Source organism: Myotis lucifugus, unplaced genomic scaffold, assembly GCF_000147115.1.
Source record: "Myotis lucifugus unplaced genomic scaffold, Myoluc2.0 scaffold_3700, whole genome shotgun sequence".
Taxonomy (NCBI): Eukaryota; Metazoa; Chordata; class Mammalia; order Chiroptera; family Vespertilionidae; genus Myotis; species Myotis lucifugus.
The window spans coordinates 1-14053 of NW_005874748.1; the positions used below are offsets into that span (position 1 = coordinate 1).

The window sequence follows — 14053 nt, forward strand, 5'->3', positions numbered from 1 at the left end:
AACCAGTTAGTAAAGCAAAACAGAGCTTAGTCATAAGAAGGCACAGAAGGCTATGTCCACACTGGGTCTAGGACAGGTTCCAGGAATTCCTAGAGTCACTGTATGGAAATCTTAGAATATCCTTTGTCATCACAAAACCAGATGTCTGAAAGAGCCCAGATTTAGACACCTACATATGTTTTGGGGAAGCCAAGATTGAGGATTTACCTCAGCAAGCTCAGCTGGCAGCTGCTGAGAAATTCAGAGTTCAAGGTGAAGCTGTCTCAAATATTCAAGAAAACACAGGCTCCAACTGTCCAAGAGGAGGGAGAAGAGGGAAAGGCTGATGACACAGGTGTGGAGGTTAAGGACATGGAATGGGTCATGTCACAAGCAAATGTGTCAAGAGCAGAGGCAGTCTGAGCCCTGAAGAACAGCAGTGATGATATTACTGTAAATGTTATTATGGAATTATGCCGAAACCGGTTTGGCCCAGTGGATAGAGTGTCAGCCTGCAGACTGAAAGGTCCCGGGTTCGATTCCGGTCAAGGGTATGTACCTTGGTTGCAGGCACATCCCCAGTGGGAGGTGTGCAGGAGGCAGCTGATTGATGTTTCTCTCTCATCGATGTTTCTGGCTCTCTATCTCTCTCCCTTCCTCTCTGTAAAAAAATCAATAAAATATATTTTTAAAAAATGTTATTATGGAATTAACAATGTAACCATCTAAAAAGAGGGACCTTTTTAAAAAATATATATTTTTGTTGATTTCAGAGAAGAAGGGAGAGGAGGAGAGAGAGAGAGAGAGAAACATCAATGATGAGAGAATCATTGACTGGCTGCTTTCTCCACGCCCCTTGCTAGGGATCAAGCCAACTCAGATTTGTGCCCTTGACCAAAATCGAACCTGGGACCCTTCAGTCCACAGGCCAATACTCTATCCACTGAGCCAAACTGGCTAGGGCAAAAGAGGGGCCGTAAAAGAAATCTTTATAGATTTTATTTATTTATTTATTTACTTACTTTTTGTGCTAATGTAGATTTTAATGTGAATAAAACAAAGATGCAGGACCATGAGTTGCTCCCCCCCCATTGTTTTTTTTTAAAGGGGAGATATACCCACAGAGAGCAATGTACCTAAAAAGAGCTGGCAAGGATACAGAAGAAACTTAACAGTGGGTGTGTATAGAATAGTAAGAAGCTAGGAAAATTCCGGGACAAGTGGAATAGGAAAACTAAGTTGAACAGCAGTTTGCAGCCACCTCGTAAATCTCTTTATTGATTTTAGAGAGAGGAAGGGAGCGGGGTAGAGAGATGGAAACATTGTTCGGCTGCCTCTTGCACGCTCCCTACTGGGGATCGAGCCTGCAACCTAAGCATGTGCCCTGACTGGGAATCCAGTCGGTGACTTCTTGGTTTATGTGTCAACACTTAGCCACTGAGCCATGCCAGCCGGGCTTAAAAGGAGGACCTTTTTTTGGTGTTTCGAAAGAGTTACTGCAGCTTGGGTTGACATTTGTACTGCTTCTATCATTAGTAAAGTTATGGCTTCTTGTGAAAAAAAAAAAAAGAAAAAAAAAGAAGGAAAAGATAAGCAGCTTTGGAGCCCAAATGGCCCATCACTCAGAAAGAAGCTTAGGGACAGGCCCTGTGTGAAAGGAGACAGCGTCTCAGGGCTGATCTTTACAGCATCTGGTGCTAATTTTACAAGGACCAGGACAGAAAGAAGACCCTGGGAACTCATGTATTTTATTTTATTTCTTTCTTTCTTTTTGAAACTCATGTATTTTAGATTCCCCCCCCCCCCCCCAACCTATCTGTACAGCTAGCTGGGGAGGAGGTGTCAGGGCGATTTTCTCAAGGAGTTAGGCCTGTCGCCCTCTCTGATTGCCGGCCATGCGGACAGTGAAACGCACCACAAAGATTCAACTGCGCTATTTATTGTCTCTGCACCCTCAGAGCCCCGGCCCTGCGCCCACACCTCCTCTGGTATCGTCTCCGCACACCAGGATCCCACCGGCACCAGACCCTCTGTTCCTGTTTCAGAAGAAGAGTTTTTGTTCCTTTTTAAATGGCCGCCGGGCCCTAACGGGTTTGTTCAGTGGATAGAGCATCGGCCTGAGGACTGAAGGGTCCCAGGTTCAATTCTAGTCAAGGGCATGTACCTTGGTTGCGGGCACATCCCCAGTGGGGAGTGTGCAGGAGGCAGCTGATCGATGTTCCTCTCTCATCGATGTTTCTTTTTTTTTTTGATTAATAACTATTTTATGTATTTACCAGCAATTGGAGGCAGACATGAATGAACAGGAATACTTGGAAGATGATCCTGATTGAAAAAACACTTCAACGTATCCACAGTCCAGTCAGAATACTATATTAGGATATAGCATAAACAACTGCGCAGTGATATTTCCATTTATTTAACTTTTAGAAATAAAAATTGTTTCTATCTCATGATTTTGCTTTAAAATTAATAGTCACTATTGAAGAAATAATGGTTTATTTTTCTAATCAAGTGACTAAGCTCCTGAATCATAAGGCCTCAACAAATGTTGCGTCTTACATGTTGATTGGACAGTAAGACCTTCTATTTTGATTATCCCTGGTAAGTAGCAATTTCGTTTCTCCAGTGGTTTCCATTTGCCAGTCATGACAGATGGTTAACATGGTGGCTACTGCTTTCAGGGGATTCTATCAGATGAATCCTCACTTCCAGTGCAAAGCTATTGGCAACCTTTCAGGGAAAGTCCACCCCTCAGGACGTCTCTATCGTGGCTGGCCAAGGAGTCCTGCTTTGGCTGCCAGGGCTTCATTCTGCTGAATATGATATTCCTGAAATCTCATGGATAGTCTTTGCGTCATTTTTAAATATTTATGTAAGCAATGTTCTGAACAGGTGGTCTCTTCAGGTTTTACTTCTCTTGTTGTGAAGTCTTTAACACAGTCCAAAAAGCAGGTTTCTGTAAGTTTATTGTAGGTTCCAAGAAATTCTTTAAACTGTTTTATCTGATCAGATTCTGGAATTTGTGCAGCCATATTCTTTCGGGACCTTTATTAGTCACCTTTTCTGATGCATGAGTTTCCTTTCTGTTCTGGAAAAGTAGTTGTCCAACTTTTGCTTGAATGTCTCCAATGAGGCCTTATTTCTTATTTAAGCACAGGCTCTTGCTTCCGACAACAGTACGAGGCTGGGGGGGCTGCGCTGCCAGTCGAGTCCGGGGGCGGAGGGTCGGGGTCACGGCGGGTGCCGCCGCCGCTGGATGCAGAACACCTCATCGATGTTTCTAACTCTCTATCCCTCTCCCTTTCTCTCTGTAAAAAAATCAATAAAATATATTTAAAAATAAATAAATAATGGCTGCCAGGGTGAAACTTCGCCTCTTGTGGAAATTGACCCTTGGTCTCCTTCAACTCACTTTTCACAAAACAGGTCATTATGAAGTATGGTACCTATTTGCTTTGTTTAACAATGGACAGGTTATTTTGATTTTCTGAATTGTATAAGTCATCCCATTCAATTAAATGCCTTATTGATGATAATGTGAATATCCCACGGGTTGGGGTCATACTGGTCTTAGAGAGCACATTCTTCTGTACCTGGAAACAGGACAGCACAATTACCCTAAATTGTTTTAGTGGCCACAGGTGGTGCGTTCCAGTTGCCTCAGTGGTCCCAAGACCAGGACAGCGCAATTACTCTAGATTACCTCGATGTCTCTAGATAATGAGTTCCTGGCAACCCAGTGGTCTCAAGACCCGAGGGCTCTAGATAAGGTGTTTCTGTCAATTCAGTGACCCCGAGACCCGAAACTGTAATTAACATGCTTAATTCTGCTTCTGTAATCTGCTTTTTTGCGAGCCAGGTGCCTCATTCCAAACCCTGGGATGTAATCAATACCTTTGTGATCTTTGCCTATATAAGTTTGGTTTTGCCACCATCTTATTACTATGAGATTTGGGAATGGCCCCTCATAGTCCCGGATTGCAATAAATGTGACTCTTTAATTCGACTTCTTGAGGCGTCCTTCTGTGATTTGCGGGGTACATTACAACATTTGGAGGCTCCAGTGAGATGCAGCCCCTTTAGGGGTGCTGTTTTGGATGCAAAGGGAGGCCGAACCTCCCCTGAGCCATTTGTGGAGACTGAGGGGTCTCTAGGGGGTGCGCACCCTGAGAAGTTCCAGGGCCCCGGAGAACTCCCTTCCGACCCAGCGAACAGGCAGGGGACGTTCGCCCGTCCCTAAAAAATTTTCAGGAGTCACCTGAAAAACCTCTAGAGGTAAGTTCTGGAGTTCTGGGGCCGGTCACTGGTAGTGGACTCAAAAGAGGACTGGACGCAGCGGGACCTCGGAGTCTGACCGCGCGACGGCATCTGGGGGTCCGGGTCTGGGCAACCTTAGGTTGCATTTGTCTGGTTTGTTTTGTCTTTGCTAGCCTTTTTGGTTTTGGATTTTTGTGAGCCTTTTTGGTTTTGGATTTAGATTTGTTTGTGAGCTTTTTTTTGGTTTTGGTTTTGGTTTGTGAATCCAATGTATTTGTGAGTCCAATGTGTTCAGTCTGTCGATTTTGTCATTTCGCCGAAATCCTCTTGGAGGACATTGAATGGTCCTTTCCTTCCTCTTTAATTTTTGGGGGATTGTGTGAATGGATTACTGATCTAGGTTATCAAGGATCTCTGTTCAGGGACTTGTCCTGTATCTGGAGGAATGGCTTTTAGACAGTATTCACTGTCTCTGGGACTTCCAGGAGGGAAGTCAAAACTCGGACTGGCAAAGGGTTCGAGTCTGGCCTGTCTTTTAAAAAAGGTAGAAGAGAAGCGTTCCTAGGCAGTTTTCTACTGCCTCTGTTCAGGGACTTGTTTTGTATCTCGGCACAATTGAAACTGATTTGTTGGTATTTTGTGGTATAAATGTGGCGCGCGCCTGTGTAAAAGTGTTTTTGTTTGTTTCTGTTTTGTTTTGTTTCCTTTGAAAAAACCTTCTAAACATCTGAGTTTCTGAGGTGATTCAAAGTTTTTAATGGGGAATGTTATCTGTCTTTATTGTTTAAATGTGTGTCTTTGTTGTTTAAAATTGTTTAGCTAGTGAAATTTCTGTTTGTGTCTCTTAGAAAATATGAATGTATTGCTAATCTGAGGAATGTTAACTATTTACATGTCACCTAAAAATTAAGGCTAAGAGTTCTAACTAACTGGAAAGCATGGCTTTGGTGTGATGGGAGGAAAGAGAAATGTTGAATGGATGATAGGCCAGTGAGCTGGGACAAGTGAGATGGGGAAACTGAGCAGAAATCCTATCTTCCCTAAACCAGGGACACTTGAGAGTAAATGCTTTGCATTTGCCTCCCTAAACAAAGGTTAAATAGATCATGTCAATCTGATTAGTGTCATTTGCTGTCCACACCCAAGGACAAATGAAGTTAGAAACTAAGCCTTATTTTGATTAGTTCTTTTATTCAGGTATTTTTTAAGGAGGAGGCAACCAGGTCCCTCCCTGCAACATGGGTAATAGCTCCTCCTCAAACTCAAACTCGAGTCTTAGAATGTATGTTAAGGAATTTTAAAATTGCTCAAACCTCGCCGCCTTGGGTCTGGTTCTGCGTGTGTAAGAAGGGACAGAGTAAAGTTTTAGTAGCAGAAGTGAAGAGGCAGGCAGGGCAGGAGCAAGCCAGAAGAAGCTGGCCAGGCCATCCAAACCACCCAGCTGCTATTGGCCAGAGCCGCCTGAGGCAGACCTCCTCGGACTGGCAACAGCGGACTCTGACTAGGACAGACTGGGCTCTTTCCAACTGGGCCCCCATGAGCCGATGGTCGAAATGAAAATCGGGGGCCAGTTGTGAACTTTATGATTGATACAGTGGCAGAGCACTCGGTAGTTACTCAGAAGGTAGCTCCCCTCTCAGGACAGGAAGTCACCATTATTGGAGCTACCGGGACCACAGCTGCAGACCGTTCTGCTGCCCCCGCCGATGTCAGTTAGGCGGCCACCAGGTGGTTCATGAATTCCTGTATTTGCCAGATTGCCTGGTCCCTCTAATGGGCAGAGACCTTTTAGCCAAAATGGAAGCAGAAACCACTTTTGCCCCAGATGGCTCAGCACAGCCTTGCCTAGGTGAAGAGACCTCTCCAATGATCCTGCCCTTAGGCCTGTCCCAGCTCACTGGCCTATCATCCATTCAACATTTCTCTTTCCTCCCATCACACCAAAGCCGAGAGAGGAAGAATGGAGACTTTATACCCCGCAGCCAAAGGCCCCCACATCTGTTCTTGTCAGGCCCCCATCAGGGGACTTGGGCGGTGTTCCTGTTATCTGCCAAAGTTCCCAAGACTGTAAAAGTACTTGTTCACTGAAAGGGTGTAAGTGTGGATGTTTATTTGATGTCTGTATGTCTACTTAGGTATAATTATTTGTTCATGTAAGTGTGGAAGTCTGCGAGAGAAAAAAATGTTTGATTTAAGGCTGAATGCTCTGACCGATAGCAAACACCCCCGAGTGGCCGCTGGGTTCTTTTCCCAAAGGGTGCTTGCTCTCTGTCAGAGGTGGAATCGGCCCGCCTTGTGGGGAGCTGATATAGGGTTAAGCCTCGGGACTGACCTGTGGGCAAAGTCACAAACAATTCCCAGTTTAGAGGGCACAGTCCTCTTAGCATAATTAGGCTTGACCTTATGAGGCTCTCTAGATCTTATCTGGGTAGCTAATGGGCTGAGGGAAGTGCAGGAAGTGTAACTATGGTCAAAACAAGTGAAACTCACAAGAACTGTGTAACTATAGAAACCACTACCTTGTTTACCTCTCGCTATAAAATAAAGGCTCAGGTTGCCTTGGGATCTCTCTCCTTTTTCTCTGTGGCCTCAGCCAGGCACAGGGAAGATCCACGGAGACTAAGGAAAGCTAGAGAGTTCTGAACGCTGTCTCTGTGTAAAACTTTCTTCGCCGACTCCGTCCACACCTTTGGGAACCCCTGGACTGCTGGGGCTAGCCCCCAGCACCGCCTAACTAGTAAACATTTCTGTCTATGTTTGTGTACTAGGGACTTTGATTTGCTCTGTGATATTTCTGTGTTGGGTTGAAATTTTGGAATTCTAGAGTAGATTTAAAGGTATTTGTGGCTTTTCTTGTCTGATTGGGACATTCCTCAGGGCAGAGAGAATTTATGGGCCCTGCCCCCTGCCTGTGATGAATTGAGGATCTTTCAGGAGACCCTCCAGGCTTTTAGTAAAATTTCCCTGCACACCCTTGTCATCCTCTGCCTTCTTTTCCAAGCCGACTAAGAGTCATTTTCCTCCACAGGGATTGTCTTCCTCTAACTCACAATGGGAAATAATACAGGCCAGTGTCCTTTGGCTTGCTGGTTAAAGGAAGACAATGGGCCCTGGAATCTGTAAAGGTGGGTGGGAATGAAGCTGGTCAAATGTACTGAAAGGGTTCGGTACCTGTTGCTGCTAGCAGAGGAGGGGCTGATATCCCCTTCCAGTGCACTCCCTTGGGAGAGACCAGATCGCTGCTCTGTCACAGGGGATGGGTATGATGGCAGGGGCCTGGTACCCAACCCACTGCCACAGGAGCGCTTTGTAACATGCAGGGCATATTTCCCCTGGCCAGCTAAGGGCTGCTGGCCCCCACCATGCCACCATTGCTGGCTGGAGGCAAGCGCTTTTCCCCAGGGGGAACAGAGAGAAAAGGACTGCCAGATGAAAATGCCTCCCCCCACCTCCTCTCGTGAGGGGAGCACCTCCACTGTCACCTGGGGACCTGCACCGAGCTTCCCACCTCCACCTATTAGGCTCCCATCTCCTGCACCCTTTGCTCACCGGGGTATAATTGCCTCTCATCCCCCGAGGGGTTATTTTGAGTAGGTGGTGAGGAGGGAAATTTCCCTGTGCCTCCTTGTGCCTCCCTGCTCCCCAATGAGACCCAAGAACCCCCGGGGACAAGGCCTCCTTGGACACTTTTCACTGTGTTTTCTTGGGGGTTTTTTGGGGGGGGGGCAGCTTAAAAGGCAGTAGTTAGAAAAAGAAACTAACAATTAGAAGGATTTGAAGGAATGAATTGGTTACAGCTGGTAGAGGTAGCCCAGAAAGTCGTTAACAGTAGGGACACCCCAGAGGAGAAACAGGGCTTAAGGAAAGAAAAGGCCGGCGGCAAACTAGGAAGGCATTAGTGTGCCTGTTGTAGGAAGTGGGGGCACTGGAAGAGAGAATATCCTGGGAGGTTAACAAAGGAAAGCGGAAGGCTGAAGGGAAAACCCAGGCTCTGAAGGATTTACACTCAGGGAGGGGGACTAATAGGGCCAAGACTCCTTTTCCTTGAACCCCTTAGAGCCCAGAATAATAATTTTTTAGTTTCCTGGTGTATTCTGGAGCAGCCTATTCAGTCTTGACAGAGCCAACGGGACCCGTAACATCTAAGAAGACATCGGTCCAGGGAGCCACCGGACAAACTGCCTTTTTCCTTGGACATCAAAGAGGACTTTGGACATTGGAAAGAACACGGTAACTCACTCGTTTCTGGTCATGTCAGTTTGCCCGTACCCCTTTCTTGGACGTGATCTCTTACAGAAACTACAAGCCACCATATCCTTCGAGGGGGACGGAGCACACTTCACTGTGGATCCAAGGAACCCAGGTCCGGACCCATTCTCCCCTGGCCGCATTCTTCTAACCTGTCCTCTCTCAGATGAATATCTCTTGCAGGAAAGGGCCAATGTGACTCTGCTTACTTGGGGAAATTACGTCTCTTTCCCATGGTTTGTGCAGAAAACAACCCCCCCCCCCCGGGGTTAGCAGGTCATCAAGCTCCTGTAGTAGTCCAAATGCAAGCCACCTCCACTCCAGCTCGGGTAAGGCAATACCCCCTGAGTTTAGAAGCAAAGAAGGGAATTGCTATCTTTGCATTCGAGTGGAATGACCCAGAGGGTGGATTCTCAGGACAATTAACCTGGATTAGACAGCCTCAAGGTTTCAAAAACTCTCCCACCCTTTTTGATGAAGCCTTGAGCTTGGACCTACTTGCCTTTAGAGAGGAGCATCCAGAATGTACCCTACTCCAGTATGTAGATGACCTTCTGCTGGCAGCAGATACTGAGGAAAAATGCCGACAAGCCACTGAGGGCCTGTTAGGCACCTTATAAGCATTAGGCTACCGGGTGTCAGCTAAGAAGGCACAGTTGTGCTCCTCTGATGTCACATACCTGGGGTACAGCATTAGCAAAGGCAGACGGACCCTCTCCCTCAGTTGAATAGAGGCAATCTTACAACCAAGAAGCAGGTTCAGGAATTCTTGGAGGCAGTTGGATACTGCTGCCTGTGGATACCAGGGTTCGAGGAGATTGCTGAACTTCTGTGCTCAAGCGCTGGGGAGGCGCAGCCGTTAAACTGGACCGAAGTGGAGCAATGGGCCTTTGAAGAGTTAAAGAAGGCTCTCGTCTCAGCACCTGCCCTAGCCTTGCCAGACGTCAGGAAGCCCTTCCACCTCTACGTGAGTGAGGTAAGGGGCATTGCCAAAGGGGTTCTCACCCAGACTCTAGGTCCCTGGAAGAGACCTGTGGCCTATCTGTCTAAGAGACTAGACCCCGTGGCTGCAGGGTGGCCAGCGTGCCTCCGGGCAGTGGCTGCCACAGCATTGCTGGTAAAGGAGGCAGATAAGCTGACTTTGGGCCAGGAACTAGCCCTAACAACACCCCATGCTGTGGAAGCCCTCCTTCGAGATGCTCTGGAGAGATGGATGTCAAACACCAGGGTCACCCAGTACCAAGCTGCCAAGGAAGCCGCCCAAGAACCAGTGGGGCCTTTACAAGAGGAGGAATTGGCAGAACAGAAGCAAGCTACCAGAGGACCAAATGGTTGGTGAACTCTACCAGATGGCGACTGTTGGTCCCAGAGGCTCTAGGTCGGACTTTAGTTGCCCAGTTACACCAGGCTACTCACATAGGTGTCACCAAGACTTCTGAACTTTTGTGAGGCAGGTCACAGATAAATGCCAAGCAAGGTAAGAGGGTCCCCCTGGAAATTCAGGCCCGGGGAAACTCCCCAGGAGAGCATTGGGAGGCGGATTTCACAGAGATTAAGCCGCTGACATCAGGGTATAAGTACCTGCTAATTTTCTATAGACTCTTTCTCGGGATGGGTTTAAGCCTATGCCACCAGGACAGAAACTGCCTATACCTAGATTGGGGCTGTCAGCAGTTATAGGATCAGATAACAGCCCCGCCTTGTAGTCAAGGTATCTCAAAGCTAAGGTGTTAGGCTTAAATTGGAAACTCCATTGTGCATACCGGCCACAAATTCAGGGCAGGTATGAACAGGACTCTAAAAGGACTTTAACTAAATTTATCCCAGAAACCGGTGAAAACTGGACCAACCTCCTGCCTTTGCCTACATACAGTCCAGGTGTACCCCCAACCGGGAGGGGTTCTCTCCTTTTGAAATCATGTTTGGTAAACCTCCCCCTATCCTACCCAAAGTTAGGGGAGGAATTAAAAGCTCAAAGTCATAACCATTCCTTGCTCAAGTCCTTGCAGGCTCTGCAGTATACCCAGAGAGCTACCCATAAGCTTGTGCGAGACGCCCTGCCAGTCCCACCTCGGATCCTGTACATCACTTTCAGCCTGGGGACTCGGTGTGGGTAAAGAAGTTCATGACCCAAGGACTCACCCCAACTTGGAAGGGATTATACACTGTCGCCCTGCTGACAGCATCCAGACCTGGCTACACCACTCTCAGCTCCTGCACCAGGAAACGGCCTTGATCCCGGCAGCCAGCGGCCTCACCCGTGAGATCCAGGAGGAGGCTTGACGCCCGTAGGAGGGGAACTAGACTTCAGTGAGGACAGTACTGACGGGGACTGTGGCGCTAGGGCACTTGGTAACTGTAAGAACATTTTTTCTAGCCAGTGAGAAAGTCCAGGGCCAAGTGGGGCTAGATGTGCTAGGGGACAGGAGAGCAGGAACAGAATAGAGAATGCCCCTAAAAGAAGTGGGGTGAGTAAATGAAAATTAAATGTGCCAAGCTGGCAGTTTAGAAAAATTAATTCGGTCAAACTACTTGTAGTTAGGGGGCAGTATAATCCCCTAACTAATGAAGACGAGTCCATGATTTGACTCATGTACATAAAACCAGTGGGGAATGAAGTATGGTACCTATTTGCTTTGTTTAACAATGGACAGGTTATTTTGATTTTCTGAATTGTATAAGTCATCCCATTCAATTAAATGCCTTATTGATGGTAATATGAATATCCCACGGGTTGGGGTCATACTGGTCTTAGAGAGCACATTCTTCTGTACCTGGAAACAGGACAGCACAATTACTCTAAATTGTTTTAGTGGCCCCAGGTGGTGCGTTCCAGTTGCCTCAGTGGTCCCAAGACCAGGACAGCGCAATTAATTACTCTAAATTACCTCGATGTCTCTAGATAATGAGTTCCTGGCAACCCAGTGGTCTCAAGACCCGAGGGCTCTAGATAAGGTGTTTCTGTCAATTCATAAGGTGTTTCTGTCAATTCAGTGACCCCGAGACCCGAAACTGTAATTAACATGCTTAATTCTGCTTCTGTAATCTGCTTTTTTGCGAGCCAGGTGCCTCATTCCAAACCCTGGGATGTAATCAATACCTTTGTGATCTTTGCCTATATAAGTCTGGTTTTGCCACCATCTTATTACTATGAGATTTGGGAATGGCCCCTCATAGTCCCGGATTGCAATAAATGTGACCCTTTAATTCGACTTCTTGAGGCGTCCTTCTGTGATTTGCGGGGTACATTACAACAATTACTCTCTGTGAGGGCAGCCGCCTCCTTGCTCATAGCCCTTGCTTGGTAAACCGGTATCCAAATTCAAGGATCCCGAATTCTCCGGGAGCATCTGGGCAATGCCGTCTCTACGGCTGTTCCAACTGCTGTCCCTGGCTGTCCATCTTGGTTTGGGTCAAGGTGTCATTTCCTCTTAGTGCCTCTACAGGGCCGGGATCCGAGTTCCTGTTAGAAAATGGGGTTCTATGTTTGGACTTTCCTAGGTCTTGTTTACTTTCAGAGTCTCTGCAACAGTGATTGCCCGAGGGCCATTGCTGCGGGCTGCGACTTACATGCATGTTGGTCTCCAGAGCATCTGCCAATTCCTGGAGGGTCGGAACTGGAGTGTCCTGCTGCGGAGATTGGCTTCTTGGAGGCTGGGATGGCCTGCTGTGCTGGGGCGTGGGGCTCACTTTTCTGCATCCCACACAGGAAAGAGAGCTTGGACCGGTTCCTTCAAGTGGAGGCGCTTTGGGGATTGAGAAAATGAAAGACAGAAGCAGAAATAGAAAGGAAAGCTGGGCCTGGGTGGGCTTCTGTCCTCTTCTGGCGGAGAGGCAGAGAGACCCAGTCCCAAAGCAGCGTGTTTATTTTATAGTCCCAATTCCCCAAAATATCAGGAGGTTTCACTAAAACTCAAGGTAAGGGAGGTATTTCCAGTGCTTGACTGGATTTACATAATAAAAACCCATTCCCCGCACCAGGGCTTTGAAGAGTTGAGCTGAAGGCATTCTCACCTTTTGGCCAGAAATGCCCCCAAGGTAGGGTTATGCCCAAGCCTTGGGTTCAGCCAACATAACTTAAAAGAAAGCCACAGCGCCTTTCCTGGCAGGGGACCCCCCCACAGCCTACTTCCAGCTGCAGCCTTACTTCCACCTCTGTGGGGTTGGGTGGTCGCTCAAACACAGGCTTGACCTTTCACCTTTGACCACATGTCTCCCAGGCCCTTGATATGGGATGTTTCTTCACCAAACTCTGCATTACTGAGCACATTGTGTAGAGCTCAGTGTCGGAGGCTCTGGCCAAAGTTTCTCCCGGATCTGGATCCCGGGTCACGCTTTCTCCTTTACCGCTTCCTCTGGTGAAGCAGTTTTTCTCCCTTTCTTTTCTCCGGGGAAGGGCAGGGTCTTCCCCGTCTCCCTAGTCCAAAGCCTCCTTGTCCAGGGACATGAGGAGGGAGGTGCTCAGGGTCAGATGGGCTGGTGGCTGCTCTCTGTCTGCTGTTTCTGTTGGAATCCAGCTGGTGGCAGGGCACTCGGGGGTGGGGGTAGGGGGGGATCTAGGTCATCAGGAACATTTCCCAAGTGTTTCAGTTCCTCTTCGGAGAGTTTGCCAAGAATTCCATCTTCATCAATGTCCGTGTATTTCTCCAACTCTTTTTTTTTTTTATTAATCCCCACCGGAAGATATTTTTTCCATTCATTTTTAGAGAGAGTGGATGGGAGGAAGGGGGGAGAGAGAGACACATCCATTGGTTGCCTCCCATATGAGAGATCAAACCTGCAAGCCAGGTAGGTAGGTGCTCTAGACCAGGAATTGAACCTCAGGCCCTTCAGTGCCCAGGCAGATGCTCTAACCGCTGAGACACAACGGCCAGGGCTCCACGCTTTTTGAAAAGGGAGTGCCATGGTTTCTTACATGCCTTTCTCATGGACCGTGAACATTTAAGTGGGCCAGCTTCCTGGGACCTCAGAATACTGTCTGCGAGCCTACCCCGGAGGTGGCAGTGTGAGCCACCAGTCTGTCCCCAGGGAGCAGGGCCCTGAGGTAGCCGGGACAAGAGCAGGGGCAGCACCAGACTCTGCATCTGTTGAGCTGTGGCACTCCACTTCCTTAAATATTCCGGGCTTCTTCCCCCGTTCCCCACATTAGCTCATTTCATCTTTGCCCAAGAAGGCTCACATGCTAGCCACAGGAAACTCAGGCAAGGCATTGTTCTGAAGCGATTGGACATGTGAGAGTAAGGAAAAGAAGTCTGATTCATTCGGCCTGGGGTAGGGCCTGAGCATTGGGGAGTTTCAAAATTTCCAGACAGGGTTGACATCCCTGAGTTAGATGATCCTGACTCTTAAAAAATATCCGTGTATATTTTTGTAGATAAGTATATGCATATTTTTCCTGCCAGAGAAAGCTGGGGTCCCAATGGCATCATCTCATCGATCTCACTACTCATCATGCCTCTTAGCTTCTCTGTGCCTCCGTTTCCTCATCTGTGAAACAGGATTGGAAGAGTACCTACTTCATCCGGTTCGCCTAAGGCAGCGGTTCTCAATCTGTGGGTCGCGACCC

At 47.7% G+C, this 14053-nt stretch overlaps 2 pseudogenes; both read right to left on the minus strand.

The window, feature by feature from the left end:
• Positions 1 to 2461: 2461 nt before the first annotated feature.
• On the minus strand, positions 2462 to 3243 carry LOC106695847 (annotated as a pseudogene).
• A 5872-nt stretch (positions 3244 to 9115) lies between these two features.
• LOC111824657 lies at positions 9116 to 13131 on the minus strand (annotated as a pseudogene).
• Positions 13132 to 14053: the final 922 nt, after the last annotated feature.